The sequence below is a fragment of the Giraffa tippelskirchi genome, chromosome 1 (assembly GCF_054371585.1).
Source record: "Giraffa tippelskirchi isolate mGirTip1 chromosome 1, T2T-mGirTip1v1.2.pri, whole genome shotgun sequence".
In the NCBI taxonomy this organism is placed as follows: domain Eukaryota; kingdom Metazoa; phylum Chordata; class Mammalia; order Artiodactyla; family Giraffidae; genus Giraffa; species Giraffa tippelskirchi.
In genome coordinates, this window is record NC_137275.1 from 172,708,145 (window position 1) to 172,731,248 (window position 23,104).

At 40.3% G+C, this 23,104-nt stretch overlaps 1 long non-coding RNA gene across 33 annotated transcripts in view; it reads left to right on the forward strand.

Moving 5' to 3' along the window:
• LOC145512531 (uncharacterized) overlaps positions 1-23,104 on the forward strand; it is a 1,082,988-nt gene that overhangs the window by 206,169 nt on the left and 853,715 nt on the right. For 31 of the 33 annotated variants that reach the window (XR_014058616.1, XR_014058634.1, XR_014058638.1 and 28 more), the window contains one exon: positions 13,017-13,129. This is a non-coding gene — a long non-coding RNA (uncharacterized LOC145512531). Of the gene's footprint in view, positions 1-13,016; positions 13,130-20,534; positions 20,573-23,104 lie in introns of all 33 variants that reach the window. The other 2 variants (XR_014058604.1, XR_014058615.1) reach the window with 1 other exon arrangement.

Sequence of the window (23,104 nt, forward strand, 5' to 3'; positions counted from 1 at the left end):
GATTTTTGATGCTCAGAAGACGTCAAGACCAACATCTGTTAATGAAGGGGATATGGGCATGGAATCTGGGGCAAAGTTCAGAACTAGAGAGAGATGGATCAAAAACTCCAAATCACTTGCATATAGACAGAGGCATTCAGATTGGGGTTGGGGGATTTAAAGTTACTATAAAGACTGAAGTATCTCTGAAGTATTCTACTTGCATTTATACTGTTGTATTCCCAGTGCTAACCAACAGTGCTAGATCATAGTAGTCCCTTAACAAATATTTGCTGATTCAATGAATATATTTCATTAATGACAATAAAGGACACAAGTACAAGTGGTAAATAAATTAGAAATGATGAAAACCCAACCTGAATAATCAGTTCAGACTCATTAAACTGGGAACAAAGCATACATGGGATATGACAATAAGCTTTTGCTCTTGTTTTCTGGTTTGAAAGTTTGCAAGCTGTACCCCTTTAGTATCTTTAAATGGACTTTCTCTTTTCCATTGGACTATGTATGAAATGCAGAAGTTCTTGTATACTTTCCTTTAAGAAACTTGTGAGGTCATCATGAAACCAGGAGATCATTGTATTACTGAAGAGTATCCAGCACTTCCTCCTCTCAGGCAAATCTAATGAAGTCATGTGGGTAACTACAGCCTCCCAGTAACACAGGATGTGGAGGTTACATTGGGCATTGAACAATTAATCAGCATTATGGCATAACAGCTTGAATATGGGAATTCTGAAGGTCCAACACACTGATTAATGGCCAATTTATGCTAAGATCCATCAGGTGTGTTGGGGCATTTGGAGTCATCACCGCACAATCATGACATGGTCGTTATCAGACTACAAATCGTCCAAAGAAATGACATGCCTCAGGAAGCAAGATTTGCCAGCAGAGCCTGCCTCTCTCTAAACTCAGTGTGAGGCTGGCTTGCTGTAAACGCAGCCATCCAGCATGTAGATGAGCTCGTGTGCGGCAGCTGCATGGTGGAAAGCAATTATAACACAGAGGCAACTCCGCACGCAGGAACTAGCACCTCCTGAAATATGATCACCTCCGCTTTGCGACGGAAGGAGATGCCAAACTGAAATACACACACAACCATAATGGAAGAGACCTGAATATATCAGAGCAGTGAGGAGAGGAGCTGGGGTGGAAGCGGAGGACTTGGCAGAGGTCGTGGTTGGAAACTCTTAGCTTCTCTGCCTTTGAAGTAGGATTCTTCAAGTGATACAGCAGTCCACTGTTTGCTTTGCTTGATGTGGAGGATATTAAAGAGAGGGCATTAGGGCTTTTCTTTCTGTTGGTTGTCCTCAGCATGACAATTTCTTCCTTCCCATTGTCATACCTTGTTCCTAGTGGATCCCTCTCTCAGAAATGAGTGGGTGTTGGGGCAGGAGGGCAGACCCAGTGGATTGGATGGTGGATTGACACTGGACCCAGGTTTGGACCAGTTCAAAGCCTTGTTCGGTGTTTGAAGATGTGGTGATGTAAAGCTGGGCCTGGGATGGTCACTTCTGCCACATGCTCAGTGAAGCAGGAGAGGTCAGTTTGCAGACCGAGGAGGAGCCAGTAGATACACAGACAGGTGGACTGGAAATAACGTGGTCAGAAAGAGATCATTCAATCATCTTCTAACTTTTCTTGTTAGTAGTCTCTTGTGAAGTCCTGCTATAATTTCTTTGCCTGGTTCCTATGAGATATTTGTATATCCTTTTGTAAGTGCTCCCTTTCTTGATTCAGCTTTAAGTGGCTTTCTGTTTCTGAGGCTGTGATTAAATGAACCCTCCCCATCTCTTGTCACCCTTGACTGAGCACTTATCTTGTACCCAGATTTGTTTTGGTGATTTAGGAATAGCATCTTGTTAAATGCTTTCACCAACACTCAAAGGCAGATATGGCTATTTCTTTTTTTTTTTTTCTTTTCTATGAGAAAATAGACTCGGAAAGGTTAGATAATATCTCCAAAGTCACACAGTTGATAAGTGGGGGAAGTGGTGATTCCTATTGAAGTTACATTTGCATTGAAATTGATTTTACATTTTCTGTGAAATCATTAAACCACCTACTATATAGTAAATGATTTATGCTATAATTTGAGAACAGAATCTATGTTGAATTACTGAATCAACTTGGGAATATGACTAGAAACCAAATCATCTTTATTTAAAAAGCTAACACTACCTATGTTTACTTGAGGGTTGAAAACTTGCATAAGCCTTAAAGAAAACAGACTATGCATAAGGAGCTCACTGGGGTGGAGAAAAGGGGTAGCAGTTTTAGGAGTGTTATCTAGATGCTTTATAGTCTATTTTTATTTATAGCTTGCTGAGGTAGCAACTCTGTGATGCCAAAAAGTGTGAAAGAGGCCATTGGATGTTTAGTGAATTGCTCATCTTGGCCACTTTTATGGAGGGGATCGTAGTTAGATTAACATTATTTTACCTAAATCAAAGTTTCTGATACTCCACTTTTTCTTGGCTTCATGTTTCTTTTGAGCATAAGGAAATGAACATATCCTTTAATTTGTAACATTTGGGATCTTTGTCCTCTTGAATTTTTATTTTGCCTTCCCCCACCTTGATTTTAGCTTTCCTTATCATCATCTGGCAACAATCAGGGTCTTCTTTGTGGCTGTGACTACCCCCCACATATCAATATTCCAGCCAAGCTAAACTGCCTGCAGTTCCTCATACATCCACATGCTCAGTCTGCCCTGTCTGGCATTTCCCACCTCTCAACCCATGTCACTCCTCAGTCTAAACAAATAAATACTACCCATTCTTCAAGACTCAGTTAAAATATTGCTCCTTCATAATCAATCTTTCCTCAAGTACCAGAGACTGCAGCAACATCATCTTGCTCATCTGAATGCTCACAATATTCTAGCTGCACCACTCTTGAATACTCAAAACCTGGGTATTACTGTAATTTCTACATGTGCCTTTTCTTTACTGCACTGTAAGCAACTTGAAAGCAGGATGATTTTGATCAAATCTGTCTGTCCTCCCTAACACTCACAGCAGCAGCATTCAATATATGTCTGCTAAATTAACAAACAAGTCCTTTTCTGGGGAATCACCTTAATGTAGTTCTGGTCTGATATTTACATTTCTTAGCTCCTGAAATACTAAGAGTGTACACATTTGTCACATTTAGTACACTTTTGTTTTATTATATAGGATTAGTGAATGGGGGATAATGGAAAGAGTCATTGAAAAATGTTTTTTTTAATATGATTCATTGAGGAAGAAGAAGTACCATGTTGCCCATTTTTTAGTAGCACCTGTATTTTGTTATTGTATGGAAGCAGTCTTGATCAAACAGGTTCCTATTGGCTGGAGTTGATGGCCACTATATTGATGAAGTCCATTATAACATGAAATTTCTTAGACAGGATGCTTAGCTCTAATTAATATGAAGCCTTAACTAAACTGGCTTTAAAAAAAAGGGTAGATTATTAATAGACTTTACAAGAGGTCTGGAGGTAGGGTAGTTCCAGCATCACTTAAATTCACTTCTCAACAGACCTAGGTGCTTTCCTCTTAGCTTGTAGCCTTTGTTTCCATGCTGGCTAAAATCTTCATGATTGTAGTGGTTCTAATAATTGTGTACTAGCATAATTGTATGCAGTGAGAAAAGAGGACAGGTCTTTCTTGGAGTATACTGGACAGCATAAAACCCATGACAAGCCCTGCAGTAGTCTCCTCCTTATTTCTTATTAGCCAAAGCTGTCACATGACTGTTCCTAAGTCACTTTTGGTAAAAGCATGGGGAGTTCCACAGTTGGATAAGACTTTGAGGATTTACTTCTGGTTTTGAAATAGGATCACCATTACGTCTGAATGGTTTGTAGCTCAGTGAAATCAGGATTTTGTCATCAAGGACAAAATTTTTGGAAGACAATGCCAGTATTTGCCATAAAATGAAAATATACCTTTATATAGATCAGTGCTTCTCAACTGTAGGGCAGGGAGAGATGTAGATGATTTTGCTCCCTGTCACAAGGGGGCATTTTTGGTGGTCACAGTGCAGGGGTAGGGGAAATGCTGCTACTGGCTTTGGTGAGTAGAGGTCAAGGATGTGTCTGACAATGCACAGGGCAGACCTCTACCAAAAAGATTATTTGACTCTAAATGTCAGTAGTGCTCAGATTGAGAATCTTTGACTTGTATATAATTGCCCTCCAGGGCTGACACATTGTTGAAAAATCTTACTGTTTACTCATAACATTGACTTGAGACATTAAGGGCCACTGCTTATATATAATATTTTACTTTGGGGGAATAATATCATAATGAAGTATCATCCATTTAAACAGTAGCAAATATATTTAATTGAATTACCAGGCCAGCCACTTAGCAAGACCCTAAGGAAATGAATGTGATCTATAACAGGGTATGTTCTAACAGTGAAATTGAAGTCAATGAAAGTATGAGTCCAAGAGACCAACCTGTGGCAGGTACAGCTAGTATTTTCTTTACTGAATGCAGTAAAAAATTGACCAAGGGTCAGGAGAAAGAAGAAATACTATTTAGTCGAGTGCCTGCTAACTACTATAGCAGGAACCACCTGAGAAAATTTATGATATGTATTCTAATAATTTTCCAGATGAAAAAATTGAGTTTCAGTGATGTTAAGAGAATGGTTGAAAAAATGTTATGTTTATGAGAAAAAGAAAGCTGAGTTGCCTTCAGATTTTATAATAAGACAATCATTTTTTCTCTTTAGATGTTTTCCCCATTTCTGAGTGAGAATTACTTGACCTCATCACTTAGAAGGAATTTGATATGCAGCAGTTGGAATTTTGAGACTGGCTAGTTTAGTAAACAATACTTGTCATGCTTCCCCTCCATTGTTTTCTTCTGTGTATTATTTCTGAAATTATAGCTGGTTCTGTACATCAGTCTCTCAGACCATTAGAGTATCATTTTCTTTCAAAACTCCAGTTATGCATAACTTATTTTGTATTCTATACAGCTTCTAGCACAGTGGACTGCACACGGTAGGTATAATGGACACTTTTTAATATTTTTAGCTATCCAGCTTCCAATTCCCCTTTCTTTGGGGGAAAATCTACCCTTGTGTTGAGATACAGAACTCTGTCTCCCATCAAGAAAGACGAAAGATTCATGCTCTCCCTTTCCCTGCTCTTGGTCACTAGGGCAAAGGTTGTGTGACCCAGCATCACCTCTTGGTGATGCTCTCCCCTTGGTTGTTGTACCTCAAGACATTGGAAGTCAAAGGTTCTAGATGGCACAGTTACAACGTGGAGCTGTGTGAGTCCTTAAGTCACTGCTTAGAGAAGAGCTTTTGGGGATAAATCTGTGACCCATACTTGACTCTGACATGCCAAGCCAGTGAGATTTCAGGAATTGTTACTACAATCTAGCCAAGTCTATTCTGACTATTGCATTAGTGAAAAAGTATCTGTCAGTCCAGGTACTTAGAAGTAATTACCCAGTGGGTTAGAGTTTGAAGAGTAAAGAACAAAAGTTTTATAGTCTGGTAGGACTGTTTGGGACTCCAATTTGATCACCTACTAGTTGAGTGATGTTTTAGACATTTGTGCCCACCCGGGGATGCCTTCCATTCACCTTTTGGGCTTCCCTTGTGGCTTAGCTGGTAAAGAATCCGCCTGCAATGTGGGAGACCTGGGTTTGATCCCAGGGTTGGGAAGATCCTCTGGAGAAGGGAAAGGCTACCCACTTCAGTATTCTGACCTGGAGAATTCCATGGACTACAGTCCATGGGGTCGCAAAGAGTCAGACACGACTGAGTGACTTTCACTTTCAGACATTTGTGTGAGGGAACCTAGAGGTAAATACTAGGCAGTGTTTTTTGTTTTTTTAATGCTAGAAAGAGGTTATATGGGTCAGGTAAACAAGTGAAATAAATCCTATTAAGCCTTCCCATCTCTAAGACTACATATCCACCAAGAAGCTTCATCTCATTTTGGTTTCCCAAAATTGCTTCTCTATTTTTCTCTGAAAAGTGTTCTACTGTGTTTCTCATGCAAACTAATCTCTTATGAATTTGGATGACACAAGCTTTTTTAAGAACATAGGCCTTATTCATGCCTTGATAAACTGGAATGCTGTGCTTTGAATCTGGCAGCTGGAAGTTAAAACTCTACAGGTCATAGGTGACCTCGAGCCTTCCGTTTGCCTATCTGCCTCTCTCCTAGACTTGCTCTGGGACCCTCAGGCGGTTGCCTGGTTGGTTATCCAGAGTCAAGCAATACTATTGCCTTCTCATTTTGCCTCCTCAAAGCAGCATGATGGAAATTCAGCATTAGAAGACTTGAAACTAGCATTTCACAGACATTATTCTTCTGTGCCAAAGAGCTCACTCTAATATAATGTCCAATCTTCGCACAATTATCACATTTTCTTTCCCTGCTGAGCACTCTGAAGCATTTTTGCTAAGTAGTTACAGAACCACAGTAGAAATAGTCCTGGTCTCCAGTGGTCAGATTTGCAAATTTATCCCAAACCATTGCAGACCCTGTACACGTGCTTCACATTTGCAGAAAGCGTACTGTTATGCCAAACAGGTAAGTGGGTTATTCTGGGATGCCCTCTTTGCCATTAGTCTTTCTGCAGTGGGATTGTGGTGCACTGGACTAGAACTCCCAACAGCTTCGACTGCCTGCTGCCTCAATGAATTTTATATTAGCAAGCAAATGAAACACTCAACCAAGTGAAAGGAATTCATAATGCCAAGGCTTCCTTGGATTGGAATGTGCTGTGCATTTTGCAAAAAAGAATGTGGCTATCAGTGTGTGATGACTAATCTAGACAAATCATCCCTTTACAACACATCTGGCCTTAAGTTGTTTAAATTAGTGGAGTTCAGCCCTAGAACAGCAGCTGAACTGGAGCCTGAAAATTCATATGCTTCCTACACATGCGTAAATGCTAACTGATGAACTTGGTAATGATTGGGAACCCCTCATTTCTTAGACACTGGGAAGTCTGCACAGTGTTTCTTTGTTGGACATTAGTATAGTGTAATAAAGCTTCAGAATTAGTCTCCCAAGCATGATAGTTTGAATTAATGTTTATGCAGGCTCTTTATTAACCTAAAATGGTTATCACCTTATCACTTTGAAGGTGATAAAGGAAAAGCTTTTTTCCTCTTAATTGGCATTTTAGTAAATATCACAAATCTTTCCATCTTATACCTATTTTCATTATGACCATGGCCAAAGACTTTGGCTATCTAGCTTCCAGTCTTTGTATTGGAGGAGAGCTGACCATTGTGTACAGATGCAGAACTCGGTCTCCCACCGAGAGAGCTGGAGGATTCATTCTTTCCCTCTGGTCACCGGAACAAAGGGCAAGTGACCTAAGCATCACCAATTTGATACTCTCCTCTTGGAAGTTGTATCACAGAGATCACAACAACCTACCCAATGTGTTTTCCATTATTTTCTTTCAGCTGGAATTTGTTGATGAGCTTATCACCTTCAGGAAGTCCTTTCTCCTAGACTCAGGGAGTTTAGAGTTGAAAGAACTTTAAAGTTTCTACTCCAGGCATCTTAGTTTACAAAATAGAAAAGTGATTAATCTCTGCTTAATACGAGACCAAGTAGCCAATGTGGTGGCCAAGGAGCTCATGAAATATCAGGCTGTATTAAATCTGAACATGAATGGCCTATGTGGTAGTGATTTCACCATACTCTGAACCTCCCAGGTTGCTCCAGTAGGATTTTGTTTACTTCAGAGTGCAATCCATTAAGAGAAAGATTGGAAAGATGAACTGACTCACAGAAACAGGCCCATGATACAAGAGCTCTTAAAATTATGCCCCCAACATAACTCCCCCAGAGTTGATGGAACTCTGTACAAAGGAAAGCTAAAGAGGAACATGAAAGTTGCCTTTGAATGAAGGAGGAGCAATCTTGTGGAGACTTGGTCACCAGGAGTTAAAGGAGCTCTGAGGAGCTCCTGAGGTTATACGTAGAGTTTATATATATGGTGGCATTCATACTTTGGGGTAAAGTAGGTCCATAGAATTAGTCAGATTCTCAAGGGCTAAAGACAAACATGCTGTACTTATTCTCTTTGGTTAAAGGGATCAGAACTGTGACAAATAACTCTCAGTTGCAAGGAAGTCAAATCTGGTTATATCAGGAATATTAATTTTTAAAATTTTGATTGTTTCTCTGTGGACTGGGCTGCTTCCAAGTAGAGTCAGTTTCTCATCACTTAATATTTCTAAGTTCCAGACTTAGCAAGAATGGTCTAGAGAAGACGGTGCTTCAGGGCAGGGTTGGGTTAAATTGCTTCTGTGGGTCATACCCATTCTGAATTCCAGCATTCCTATACATCATAGAAATTAGACAACACTTACACACCATTAATTTAATCTGTGGTGTGGATCCCAAGTATCTGTGTTTTTTTTTTTCATATTGTCTTCCTGTCACTGATTTCTCCTGGCTTAAAATAGTGTATGTAGGCAAAGATCCTCAATGAAAAACACGAAGTACTCAAGGAATTCCCTAATTACATCTTAGTAAAGGATATTTAAAACTTTTACTTAGCATACTTTATGTGATAAACTCTGAATATATGGGGATGTTGAATTTGGAGACCTTGTAGTTATGTTGTTCTTCATGAAGTATAAGAACTCTGGCTGAGAAAAATGCATCTTCAACTGATCTGGTTATTGTATGATTTATTGCAAAATTAGAAATTATTAATAAAGGCTATCACTAGTCTTATTACTGTATATTTTTGATAATGTATATGTTGCTTTATGTTTAATATAAAAATTGTAAATATGATGGGCTAGATGTAGAAACTAGTGCTTTTTAAGTATATCTTACTCAATCTTTACTGTGTTCAATGAAGATTGCTGTATTATCACTCCTGTTTTATAAATATGGTAATTAAAATCTCTAGAAGTCTCACTACAAGTGACTGGGGCTAGGATTTGAACTCAGATTGCAACATCTATGTTGTAACCATTCTTCTTTTCTGCCTCCCACGTTTGCCAAGTGGCAAAACTGGTTAGATAACGAGCTGATTCCATTAAGACTGCAGCAGCACTGTTGTAGTTAGGTCACGTGGTGACTTTGTAAAGTGTCGATTTCTCAAGACTGGACCACATTTCCCAAAACTCCCTTCCTGTATGCGTCCAGATGCGGTAGTCCCTGCAAGATGTCCTCACAGGAGATTTGCATGGTGGAAGCACAGCTCACGTGCAGCATCACTGTCGGCCGGCTCACCTCATCAGTGGGAGACAGTGGCTGGGCTTACCGTTGCTCCCATTCCCGAGATCCTCCTTTAGCTCCTCCAGCTCCAGGGCTTAGCTTTACTATGTGGCCTCCTCCCTCTTTCCACCTTCAGAGGACACTCAGCCCATCAAGGTCAGAGCCAGTAAGAACTCACAGGGGCTTTCTGTCATCCTTCTGGGGTTCCAGCTTCCCCTTGATCTCCCCCACCTTATCTCGTCCCTTCCCACAGCCTTTCCTGGTGACTGCACTCTTCAGCACTGCTCCCGAAGATAGTGGCTTTGTGGATGGTGCTCAACCTGATTGCATAATTCAAGTCTCTGTAACAAAGTATGGATATGTTCTCCCCAATATGTTCTCCCCAATCTACTTCTGTCAGTCAGTCAGGGTTCAATCTTACTCATACTTTCTAGTGCTTCCCTGATTGAACCCTGAGTGACTGATATAGGTATGTCAGGGAATGACCTTGATTTGTGGATTGAAGCTGGCACGTGTTTCCTGTCTTTCACTGTTGTAGACCTTATTTCTGGACCCTGGAAACATTCAGTGCAATCTGTGAAACAGCAAATGTTTCTCTTTCTCCATATTTTAACCCCAAGACAGAAGAAATATGGGGTGTAACAGTGGGAGGGAGGACAGTACAGGCAGAAATGAACATTTCTAAACATTTCTAGCATATGGAGATAGCCTAGACAGAGCAGAGCTAGGCTACCAGGTTCAAGTCCTTGTTCTGCAATTTACATACTGTGTGATGTTGGAAAAGTTATTGGCCATCTATCGGCCTATCTCTTCATCTGCTTAAAAGGGGAGTATTAGTATTTATGTGTGAAGATTCAGTGAGCAAACATATGTGAAGTGCTTAGAACAGTGTAAGCTTTATATTAGCATTTGCTGATATTATGGTTACTTTATTAAAGGAGAGGGCAGTGGTGTCTGTGTTCTTTTCCAAGGGTGTTTTAAATTCATCCAACTTAGGGAGTGAAAACCCATGGTAGGGGGCCTCTGCAGACTTTCTTCAGGCCTTTCCCTGTCCCATCTCACCACCTACTTCTCTTCCCTTTGACTCTATCTTGCCTTTCTCTTTCAATTTTTTTTTTGTTTGTTTGTTTTGATGGTCAAGAAAAGGAAAGAGGTATACAAGGAAGACAACAGGGCAGGGATGTAGGGGTATAATATCTTACCTTATAAGGGATAAGAAATTAGAATGTTTCAGTTTTCAAGTTCTTTCCTTACATCAGGGTTTGTCAAAATCTAGAGAATAGGGCGCACGACATACACAGGAAACATAATGGTCCTGACAGAACAGGCCTCGTGCCAGCGGCAGACTTTACAATAACCATAGTCTGGGTCACGTTTATAGATTTAGTGTGTGCCCTATGTTCACACATACTGAAGAAGAAAGAGGTGGGCTGGCGGTGGGATGTTCCATTCTCATCCTTCAGTTGAGCTCTAGCAGTCTCCTTTAAGAAATGTGATTTTTTTGCCCAGATGCATTCTAGTAGGGTTTTGTTTTGTTTTTCTGGCCTTCCCTGGAACATCTCACCTTCTCTGGCTCTACAAGATAGGAGAAACCTTTCAAATGCAGCTGCTTGTTTGGGCTGATAGGGGCCCTGAGCAGACATTTATTCATTTCTTTTACAAGACAGCCTCTTCCCTTCCCCCTGGAGCTATCTCTTGCCAAAGTGGCGGCTGTCTGGCAACTGAGCAGTCCAGGATGGTCAAGTTTCGAATGTCACCATGCAAATGGAAGTTCCAGGGACTAAAGTCAAGGAGTGAAATGCCAAGCCTTTAATGTCCCTCAAATGCATGTTTTCCCAAGTGGTGGTTTGCCACAGAAATAAACAGCAGTTATGCAGAAGTCCTCCCTCTCCACACCTCCATTTTCCTCCCAATGTTTCAAAACCATTACACAGAGTACTTTGTGATAAAAAGATGTCTTGATGTGGCCCACTTAGTATTTTGAAGCGTAGAAATCAGAGATGGTAGGGCGCGTATGCCACAGAACCACTGAATGACAGAATCATCACTGGCCTAGTTTTCTTAGTCATGGTGACAGACACAAGGGGATTGCTTTTAAAGCTACTGATGACACATCGAGAAGAGAGAAGAGAGAAGAGGATGTCTCTGCTTTAGAAAAGAGACTTACAAAATCTTCTTTCTGACTTGGAAATAAGTTTTGAATTCAGATTTTTTTTTTTTTAGGATGATGCACAGAGAATAAAAGGCAAATGACAGGGAACTTACCTGACAACCCTGATGGAGACACCTTACCCAATAGCCTGTGAATGCACCAGCAGAGAGAATGGGTCACACTTTTTGCTATTTAGGGTGCTGGAGATGGCATCAGTTACTGCAGGGAAGATTTCACCACAGAGCAATGAGCCAAAGAAAACATTACTATTTAACTATTATAGCCTGCTGTAATTCAGTCTCCTCGCCATGAACAGCAAATGAGTCAAGCTAACTAATGCACAAGGTTGGACTCATTTTCTTTTGAGGAGCCCCAGGAGAATTTCCATAGTATCTTTTTGCTCACACAACCCAGTTCTTCTTTTCTTGCTTGTGAGGTTACTAATCCATCTCTGGATCTGGATGGGATCAGGAGAAATGAGAGGATGAGCTCTCAAGAAGAACTGGGCCAGTTTTTGATGATTCTGAGAGGGATGGGTGAACTTCTAGGGGGCCACTAATGTCTTTAATATTTGCCCCTTGGAGAAAGCTGGTAGCTCAAGTTGTCTGACCCTTACACACCAATCCCAGATGAAAGGAAAAAGAAAAAACCCCACCATCATTCAAGCTCTTTTATCGAAGCAAACAAATCAACAAACAGAAAATAAATCCACACTATATTCCCTGATTGAATCATTGTATTGATAGAAAGTCCCTGGAATAATCTGCTTTTGAGATCATTGCTTTATATCAGATCTTTTTTCTTTAGTTACTAAATTGTCTACTAAATTAATTGAAGCTTGTAGACTTTATTTTTTAAAGTACTTATTTCTGTTTATTTTTTTGGCCACATGTGGGATTTTTGTTCCCTGACCAGAGAGGGAACATGCACTCCCTGCATTAGAAGCATAGAGTATCAACCACTGAACCATCAGGGGACTCCTGAAACTTGAAGACTTTAAATGAAAAGGCAACAGTTGAAATTTTGATGCCATATGGAGTTGACAGCTTTAGGAACTAAAAATATAGGACTCCCTATTAATGAATTCTGGATAAACTGAATAATATTTTAGTATAAGTGCATCCCAAATATTATATGAGTCGTACTTACACTAAAAATGTTCACTCTTCAGCTGAAGTACTAAAAAGTTTTGTTCACCTGAGATTCATTTTCAGATTCTAACTCTCAGTTAAACTGAGAGTTTAGTATTTTATCTGGGAAACCTAGCACCATACTAAGTTAACATAGTAAGATTGTAATGGTCTTAGATGAATAATTTTAAGAGATGGATGGGATTGTGTGTGGGATGCATTACTTGTGTCTGGGTGTCTTGACTCCTGATTACCAGACTATTCTTGTTAAGAAGGCCTCTCTCATTGTCCTGGTTACAGAACGCCGGTGGCCACCCCTCCAGGGCAGCCCAAGGCCTGGGGGCTGCTGTTACCCCCAAGGAGATCTGATGCAGAGGAGCTGTGTCTCCCCAGGCCCCAGGGAGACTGGCAGGCAGCTGAAACAATGCCCCCTCTCCTTCTGTCAGGGTGTAGTATGTTCTTCCAGGAGTGATGAGAATGCCCCCTTTTTGATTAGAAATCTTTTCTCCCACAGGGACTAGAAAAAAAAGAAAGCTGTATCAGGACTTATTTTTGGATGTATTCACATACTGTGTTTTCCATGTAATGGTGGCCAACTCTGCAACCTGGAGGTTCACCTTTAATTAGGTAAGTGCAGACATTAATGCAGAGCGAGTAATGTAAGTACAGGAGTGAAAGGTGAAACTGGGCCGTAGAAGAGTTATTGAATATAACTTCTTTTGACTGTAATGAGATTTATTTTGTGGAATTCTTAATGAATTTGTAAGAATAACTTGGGAAAGAAGACTTTTTTTTCACTTTATTTTTTTTAATTGAAGGATAATTGCTTTACAGAGTTGTGTTTTCTGTCAAACATCAAGAATCAGCCATAGGTACACCCATGTCCCCTCCCTCCCAAACGTCCTTCCCATCTCCCTCCCCATCCCACTCTTTTGGATTGACACAGAGCCCTTGTCTGAGTTGCCTGAGTCATACAGCAAATTTCCATTGGCTGTCTATTTTACACATGGTATTGTAAACTTCTATGCTACTCTCTCCGTACACCTCACCCTCTCTCTCCTCCCATCCCCCCATGTCCATAGGTCTGTTCTGTAGGTCTTTTTCTCCATTGCTACCCTGCAGATAAATTCATCAGTACCATTGTTCTAGATTCTACATATATGTGTCAGTATATGATATTTATCTTTCTCTTCCTGAATTACTTCACTCTGTATAATAGGCCCTAAGTTTGTCCACCTCATTAGAACTGACTCAAATGCATTCCTTTTTATGGATGAGTAATATTCCATTGTATATGTACCACAGCTACTTTATCCATTCATCTGTTGATGGACATCTAGGTTGCTTCCATGTTCTAGATATTGTAAATAGTGCTGCAATGAACAGTGGGGTATATGCGTCTTTTTAAACTTTAGTTTCCTCAAGAGTGGGATTGTTGGGTCATATTGTGGTTTTATTCCTAGTTTTTTAAGGAATCTCCATACCGTCTTCCATAGTGGCTGTATCAATTTACGGTCCTGCCAGCAATGCAAGAGTGTTCCTTTTCACACCCTTTCCAGAATTTATTGTTTGTAGACTTTTTGATGATGGCCATTCTGACCTTTGTGAGGTGGTATCTCATTGTAGTTTTTTTGCATTTCTCTAATAATGAGTGATGTTGAGCATCTTTTCATGTGTTTATTAGCCATCTGTATGAAGAAGACATTTTTGACAGGTCTTAAAGTGAGAAAATGAAGTTGAAAGTGGGAGGTTTCTGACTGTTCAATATTTTCTTCATTCACTAGCTTATTGATTCACTTTGAAAGAGTATACTGAGCATCTATGGTGTGCCAAGCATGGCTCTGTGTACTTAGGGTAAACACGAGATGGTTCCTGATGACAATAGACTGTTGGAGTTGGTGGAAAGTCTGACAAAAGAGACATATAATTAGTTGAAGATAATGAGCTTTCCTGATGGCTCAGATGGTAAAGAATCTGCTTGCAGTGCAGGAGGCCCAAGTTTGACCCCTGAGTTGGGAAGATCCCCTGGAGAAGGAAATGGCAATCCACTCCAGTTCTTGCATGGAAAATCCCATGGACAGAGGAGCCTAGTGGGCTACATTCCATGGGGTTGCAAAGATTTGTGTCTGACTGAGGTACTAATACTTTCACTCTCAATGCATTATGACAAATGCTATGAGAGAGGTAATTTGGGGTTGTTTTTCAGTGGTGGAGGAAGGGCTGGTCACAGACTGGGTGGCAGGGAGAGAACAGAAGTTTTCTTGGAGAAGGTGGTAGGGAAATGGCCTTGGAAGGGAAATAAAGCTTTATGCAGATGAGGATTTGGGGGGAGGTTGTTCCAGGTAGAGAGTGTAGCATATGTGAAGGCCCCAAGGAGGGCTCATTGTATGGGAGGTGCTAGTGGTTTCTAGAAGTCTTGCTGTAGTATGTGGGGAGGTGTAGGGTAGGGAAGAATGAGGTTGGAAAGATAAGATGGGTCAGATCTCCAGGGGCTGGAGATTTGAATGTCAACCTGAGAGCAGGGTGGAGCCAGCAAGGGCTTCCAATGTTGGGGGCAACATGGCCAGATCTGCATTTTAGAGTCATCACTCTGAATGTGTGTTGGAGAAGACGAGAGGTGGGAGGCAAGACCTGAGTCCAGTGACTGGTTTGAAGACAGTGTCAGTCATCCAAAATGATCATGAAGATGGCCAGAGCAAGGTGTTGGATGTGGAGGGGAAGAGAGGTGGGGGGACTTTGGTTTGGGGAATTTAGAATGATTGGTCTTGTGTGGCAGTATGGATTGGAAGCATGGAGCAGAGGAAGGCATCAGTGACTTGGGCGACTGGGAAACAGGAGGGCTGACCCAGAGGTGGAAGGGAAGACAGGTAGGGGCTATATGTGAAGAAGCCGAGAAGTCATTGCATTGCTGTAGAAATTCCTCAAAGTAAGCGCAATGACTACCTACCCCACAACGTAATATGGGCCAGAGATTGGGGTCACAAGGATGATGTCAGGGCTTTCCCCTGCTCTTTGGAAACTCTTGGGCAACCATGAACCTCACAGTCTGCTGAGGGAGAGAGACACACACACACTCACACACTCACCAGAATAGGGGGTGTGGCTTAGGTGTTGTACTTGTATCCATTCAAGTGGTTTTCCTTACTTCTAACAGAAAACCCAACTCCACTGGACTTGAGCAATAGAGATAACTTTTTTCTCTTAAATAAAATGTCCATCTGGCTTGATGGAAATCATGCCTGATTTGATTAGTGCATCAGAGATGTCATTGAGAACCTTGTCTCAGTCTTTCATGCTTCTCTTTTTAGTGTCAGTGTCATTCTAAAACTGTCATCTTCTCACATTTGCAAGAAGTTTTGTTCCTCTATTTCCTTCTCTAGCAGCTCTTTTTACTTTGTTTATGATATGTTTCTTTATCACCTGAAGGAAACTTTTATTATAACTCTTCTCTCAAAATCCATACCTTGGAACAACTTTGTAGGTGTTGTAAATATAAAATTAGCATCACTTTTGGTACATGACAACAAAATGCCTTGGACAGAGGTCAAGGAAAAATCATCTTATAAGAAAAAATCTAAGAGGTCAGAGGAAAAACAGTGGTACAAGGGGAAGAACACTACACTTACAGTCAAAATTCCTGGGTTCAAAGCCTGTCATCTTTATATACTAACTATGTATGATGCACAAATCCTTTTTTTCAAATATTTAAAATGTTTTATTGAAGTATAGTTGATTTTACAATGTTGTATTAGTTTCTGGTATAAGTCAGTGATGTATATGTATATATGTATAAGTCATACATATATCCATACATATTTAATCTTTTTTCATATTATTTTTCATAATGGTTTATTATAGGATACTGAATCTAGTTCTCTGTGCTATATAGTAGGACCTCATTGTTTATCCGTTTTGCAGATAGTAGCTTATATCTGCTAATCCAAAACTCTTCATTTATTCCCTCCCCTACCCTCTTTTCCCTTTGGTAACCATAAGTTTGTTTTCTATGTCTGTGAGTCTGCTTATGTTCCATAAATAAGTTCATTTGTTTCATATTTTAGGTTCCACGTATAAGTGATGTCATATGGTATTTGTTTTTCTCTTTTTGACTGACTTCACTTAGTATGATCTCTAGATCCATCCATGTTGCTGAAAATGGCATTATTTCATTCTTTTCTATGGCCAATATTCCATTATATATATGTGCCACATCTTCTTTATCCATTTCTCTGTTAATGGACATTTAGGTTGCTTCCTTGTCTTGGCTATTGTAAACAATGCTGCTATGAACATTGGTGTGTTTCTTTCCAAGTTAGCATTTTCTCCAGATATATACCCAGGAGTGGGATTGCTGGATCATATGGCAACTTTATTTTTAGTTTTTTAAGAAACCACCATTCTGTTTTCTATAGTGGCTGCACCAAGTTACATTCCCATCAACAGTATAGGAGGGTTCCCTTTTTTCCACACCCTCTCCAGCATTTACTATTTGTAGAATTTTTAATGATAACCATTCTGACTGGTGTGAGGTGATACCTTATTGTAGTTTTTTAAAACTTAATTTGTGTAGTTTGGGCTTTGCTGGGTTTTCATTGCTCTGTGGGCTTTTCTCCAGTTGTGGCAAGCGAGGACTACCCTATAGTTGCAATGTGTGAGCTTCTCATTGTGGTGGCTTCTCTTGTTGCGGAGCAGGGGCTTTAGGGCACGTGGGGTTCTGTACTTGTGGGACATGGGCTCAGTAGTTGCAGCTCCCAGGCTGTAGAACACAGGCTCAATAGTTGTGATGCACGGGCTCAGTTGCTTCTCAGCATGTAGGCTCTTCCGGATCAGGGATTGAACCTGTTTCTCCTGCATTGACAGGTGGATTCTTTACCACTGAGCCACGAGGGAAGCCCCTCATTGAAGTTTTGACTTGTATTTCTCTAATAACAGGGATTCCCTGGTAGCGCAGCTGGCAAAGAATCCTCCTGCAATGCAGGAGACCTGGGTTCTATCTCTGGGTTGGGGAGATCCCCTGGAGAAGGGAACAGCTACCCACTCCAGTATTCTGGCCTGGATAAGCCCATGGGGTTGCAAAGAGTTGGACACGACTGAGTGACTTTTACTTTCTCTAATAATGAGCAATATTGAGCATCTTTTCATTTGGATGGGCAAATCTTATAATCTCTTTGAACATCCATTCCGTCACTTGTGAAATGGTGACATCAAGATCCAGTGAGACTTAGGTGGTTGTAATGAAGATTGCGTGAAAATATTGGGCAATCTTCATATTGCTATAGAGATGTTGTTATTGGGATTATTAAAAAAGGGGGCTGTGCCTTCAGGTGATGCCCATCTAATTGACCATTTTATGAACAGTAATATAATTATAGGTACTTAAACGTTTGAGAACTCAGTGCATGAAGTGATTCTTAACTAAGATCAAAGCATCAAGTAATTTCTGATACTACTCTCATTTGGATAAATTGGCTAGAAATACCTCATCCTTTTGGGATCACATTTTCTTTATCTGTAACTGGGGACCAGAATGCTGACCTGCCTTCTGAATACGTTGAATGCATTAATTAACTGCGTGTGATTGAGTAGCATCCTCAAGACGAGCATGTAAATGCCAAGTGTTCTCACTGATAATAAAGCAGATACTTTCTCGATGGGGTTGTCATTAGGATTAATGATTTAATTGCAACAGAGTGCTCTGATATTCTTAGTTGAAAAGTGCCATATAACTTTGAACAGGAATTTTATCAAATAGCTTCTGCTTCTGCTTTGGTTCCTGAAAGAGCAACTGAAATTAAGGCAATGCTCATCTATACATGCCTGTCTAAATTTTTTCACCTCCTTTTAGAAGAGCAAGAGTTTAGAAATGGAGTTCAGAAGAAGGTCTGTAACACAATAATTAGGAATTTCTGATATTTTGTTCTTCAGAAGACTCATGGGGTCACTTCAAGATGATTTCTTCAAAGTTATCAACAAATATTATCACTGGGAATTCATGAGTGCAAACATTTTTCTGTTGATGAGAACAAAATAGAGTCTTATAATTTTGTGATTAAAATTGTCATAATTCTGTGATTACAGAGTCCATGAGACTCTGTCATTTTCTAAATTCCAACCACACTGGCTTCCTTGCTTCTCATCCTAGTCTCTAAACTCTTTTATTTTGCATTGTGACTTTTGTATTGTGATTCCTAGCTTTTCGAAGGGCTGGACATGGTCATTTTTGTCCTTCCAAAGCCAGATCATGTACCCTCCTTAAAGAGGCCACTCTCTCAGGACTCCCCTTGGTCCCTAGACCCATTCCTGTCTGTCATACTACTCTGAATTGTCATTTATATGTACTGGTAAATTAATTTATCTTTTTCTTGATGTGTTTAAGGATATACTGTTTCTTTCCCTACTGAAACATAAATGTGTGGAGGTGGATTTTATGTATCCAGTGCTTTTTCCTGGTGTCTAGATAGGCTGGTGTTTATGGAGTTTGTTGAATGAATGAATGATTTATGCTATTTTTTATTTGAACAAAATTGTCCAGTTGGTCATCAGCAAATTAGGTTAACTTTGAATTATCTGTAATAGAGGCTTAGGGTGAAAAACTAAAACTTCCTCTGGCAAATTTCTATAAAATTGTGTTATATCAAAACAGTGAAAATAGATATAATAGTAGGAGATACAGTATCCAATAATTTGAGACTTAATCCCTTGCTCAATCTAAAGGGTCATATTGTTGACATTTCCTTTTTCAGCACTTGATTTTGTGATTCTGTTCATTGGAACTGTTGGTCCTTGAGAAATGCAAGCATTGTTATATTAATGTTCTAAATCAGAGGTTAGTCTGCAAATTAAGGCCTGCAGCCAACTGTGGGTTTATTTTTATTTTTTTGTAATTTTTATTCTATTTTATTTTTTATTCTTTTTCAAATTCTTGTCCCATGTAGGTTATTATAGAATATTGAGTAGAATTCCCTGTGCTATACAATAGGTCCTTGTTGGTTACCTATTTTAAACGTAGCAATGTGTACATGTTAATCCCAAACTGCCAGTCTTTCCTTTCCCCATGCTTTCCCCTAATAATCTTAAGCTTAAGCTTATTCTCCAAGTCTGTGAATCTGTTTCTATTTTGCTGATAAGAAAACTGCTTGATTTCGTGAACAAAGTTTTATTGGAACATAGTGATGATCATTCATTCCATATTTTCTATCTGTTTTTATACAAACAATGGCAGAATTGAGCCAGCAAAGCCAAAAACCTTTTTAGAAAAGATTGCTCACCCCTTTCCCAGCATGGTGTTTTCCCAACTCTCTTTTTAATGGAAATTTATTTGACATATAACATTGTGTAAATTTAAGATCTACATGTTAATTTCATACATATATATTTTAATATGATTGCCATTTTAGTGATAATTTTCCCAACTCTTTGGTAGCTAGCAGAGGTACTGGAATTTTCAAGTAGGTACATTGATCCAAGGAATCATAGTGGCAGGTTCTGTTTAAAGGAGGTTAGTGCTATAACTTTCTACTCTTTTAAGAATAAAGTGTTAGTTGCTCGGTTGTGTTTGACTCTTTGTGACCCCATGGACTGTAGCCTGCCAGGCTCCTCTGCCCATGAAATTCTCCAGGTGCAAAAAGTCAGAGCAGACTGAGCAAGTAACACTTTCACTTAAGGACAAGGAGATAAATAAACATAGGGGAAAAAAATGAAGCCAGCAAGCCCCAAAAACCTCTTTAAAATATCCTCAGGCAAAACTTGAAGAGTTTCACTCCAAAAGGAGCTTTATTGGAATAAATAAAATACTGTAATTGTTTGTGCTTTTACGCTAACTTTTATTTATAGGAAGGAAGTTGTTTTATTAGTATGCAGATTGGAGTCTTCTTTTTAGATTGGAGAATTTGAAAGAGAGAGAAGAGAAGAGATTGGCCACTTTTAACTACAAAGCAAGTTGTTAATTGTAACAAATGATTGTCATTGTATGTCTACTATGTAATCTACAAATTGTATTAGGTGCATTCATTATGATGTCTTATTCTTGTAGAGACCGCCAAGGAAGAAACTAGTAGCTCTGTTTCACAGGTAAGTTTTCTGGGGCTCAGAAAGTGAAAAGTGAAAAGTTAGTCACTCAGTCGTGTCCGACTCTTTGTGACCCCATGAACTGTAGCCCACCAGGCTCCTCTGTCCATGGAATTCTTCAGGCAAGAATTCTGGAGTGAGTGGCCATTTCCTTCTCCAGGGTATCTTCCCAACCCAGGGATCAAACCCAGGTCACCCGCATTGCAGGCAGACTCTTTACTGACTAAGCCACCAGGGAAGCCTCTGGGGCTCAGAGGACTACAGTAACTGCTCAGTATCCCATAGATGATCAGAGGTGGCCTAGAATTAGAATCTGTGTCTACTTGCTCTTCCCTAGGAGAGCAACAGAGAAAAAGGGGCTGGAATATAAATGCAGGAAAGGCCAATTGTACACTTTATTGCATTTTAGACATACACAGATTTATCAATTATGCTTCAAGAAAGCTGGGGAAAACTACATATGTATATACATACAGGAAAAACAGAGCTTCTACAAAGAAAATGTTAATTCTCACACCCTTCCCTGGTGAGTGAACCCAGACTGGGAACTCCCAGTGGGGTGCTGAGGCCAGCAGGCCACTGACTGAGCCGCTTTGACTTGAATGGGGGAAGGCAAAGTACCTTTCCCACGTTGATTCCCAGATCTTTCCTTTGGAGGAGTAAGGTGCTACTTTGATAGAAGTGGGGACAGAACTAGAAAAAAGCGCTCTCGCTAGCATTTACCTGTAAATTTGAAATGCCTTCAGCATTTCAAACTGACTACCTGCAAGTTTTTAAGGTGAAACACTTTCCTTTGCATTTTCTTTGCAAAGACAGCTTTTGAGAAAAAGTCTCTTTTTGAACATTCATGACTTTGGTCAAAGAGCTGGGAACCTGGTATTAAAGGTTTCAGCACTGTCAGAAGCTTTCACCAATGAGAGAGCTTCTGCCATTCACACTGGGGCTTGCTCAATATTTCTTGTGTTCTTTGCTTTCACCCTGACAGCTCCTAAGTCTCAGAGGACTAGGGGATTTTTCTTTATCTTTTTATTTCCTCTCCAAAGTGTATATATTTATGGGGAGACTACTCTGAAAGGGTGAGGAGCAGGGGGAAGGTTGGGGAGAATAGGTAAAGGAAAAGAACAAAGGTTGAACAATTTTTGTGCCTTTTTTTGGTTACTTTTGATGAAATTTTAAGTAAAAATATTGGCAATTTGTTCAGCCTTTCCCTTCTAGCTAATATTTAAAAGCATTCAATTAAGATTTTCTAATGTGTCCAATGAGTTAAAACGTCCTACGGTATTAGAAAAATATTACACGTATAAATAAAATACGTCAAAGCATTAAAAAGCTATTACACACGCTGAACATAAAATGGCAGAATAATGATGGATCCCGCCATGCAGGAAACATATTCAAAAATATTATCTTCCTGGTAATGAAATGCCATCCGTTTCATTTTAAGCTAAATACGTTAGACATATCAGTGGAGTCTGTGCTGACACAGCAGTGAGTTGAAATTGAAAATCTGAAATTATATATATGATTGGACACAGTGTTAAAGTAATTTATAGGAAAAACCACGAATGTGCTGGGTTTGCACCTTCTGGTGAACTCATTTTATAGAATCAGATAGAGGAAAACTCTACCATTTCTAATGTGTGGTTAGAATGGCAGCCCGCCAGGGCCCCAATATATTCAGTATGAAAAGGGAGAAGAAAGTCAGAGACAGGGGTTGGGAGGGGCTGGAGGGGGAGCAGCCAAGCATGGGGGTGGGGTTGAAAGGGGGTGGGGGGATGGAGACGGGAGAAGAAGCAGGGCCAGGGAGGCTTGCTTCAAATTACATCAATTCTGCATAAGCCATCAAGAAAATGGCATTCATTTTCATTGCTCTGACCTAATGGAATGTAGCAACGGTGGGGAGCTATATTAGTTAATAGGACTAGTGGAAGATAACAGGAGGACTAGGTAGCGGCAGATACCAGCCAGACTGTGACCAGGTGCCCTGTGACACCACTTGCTGAGGTGACAGACAAGCCCCTGGTAGGGATCATCTGACCCCCTAAGTTCAGGGGGATCCCACGTGCTGGTAGGGAGGGAGGCAATGGATGGCACTCAGAGCCCCACTCAGCTTACCTGTCTGGCTGGCTGGCAGCTCTCTCTCTTGCTCTCTCTGCCCCACTTTTTACAATCTTTTCCAGGGTTGTGGATGTTTGGCCACAGAGTGCAGTGGGAAGTGGGGTAAGCTGGGGATAAGGAGAAAAACAAGGCTGCACTTTTGTGTGTAGATGTGTGACGAATTGGTACCCTGATGTGCTTTTCATCTTTCATTTATAGTCGTAATCCTGCTTGAAATGTGGATTATTTATTCATACCGGCCTGGTCTCCTCCTGGAACTCCAGGGAGCCGCCGCTCTGAATTTTCATTCGGTGGCTGCACTGGCTGAAGCAGAGGTGGTCTCGTTTCTCCAGAAGGGTCCTTTCCTACCTTCTCGGATTTGTAAAGAGAAGAAAGAAAGGGTTGAATGTGAAAGCAAGAAGGAAGGGTGCTTTTCAT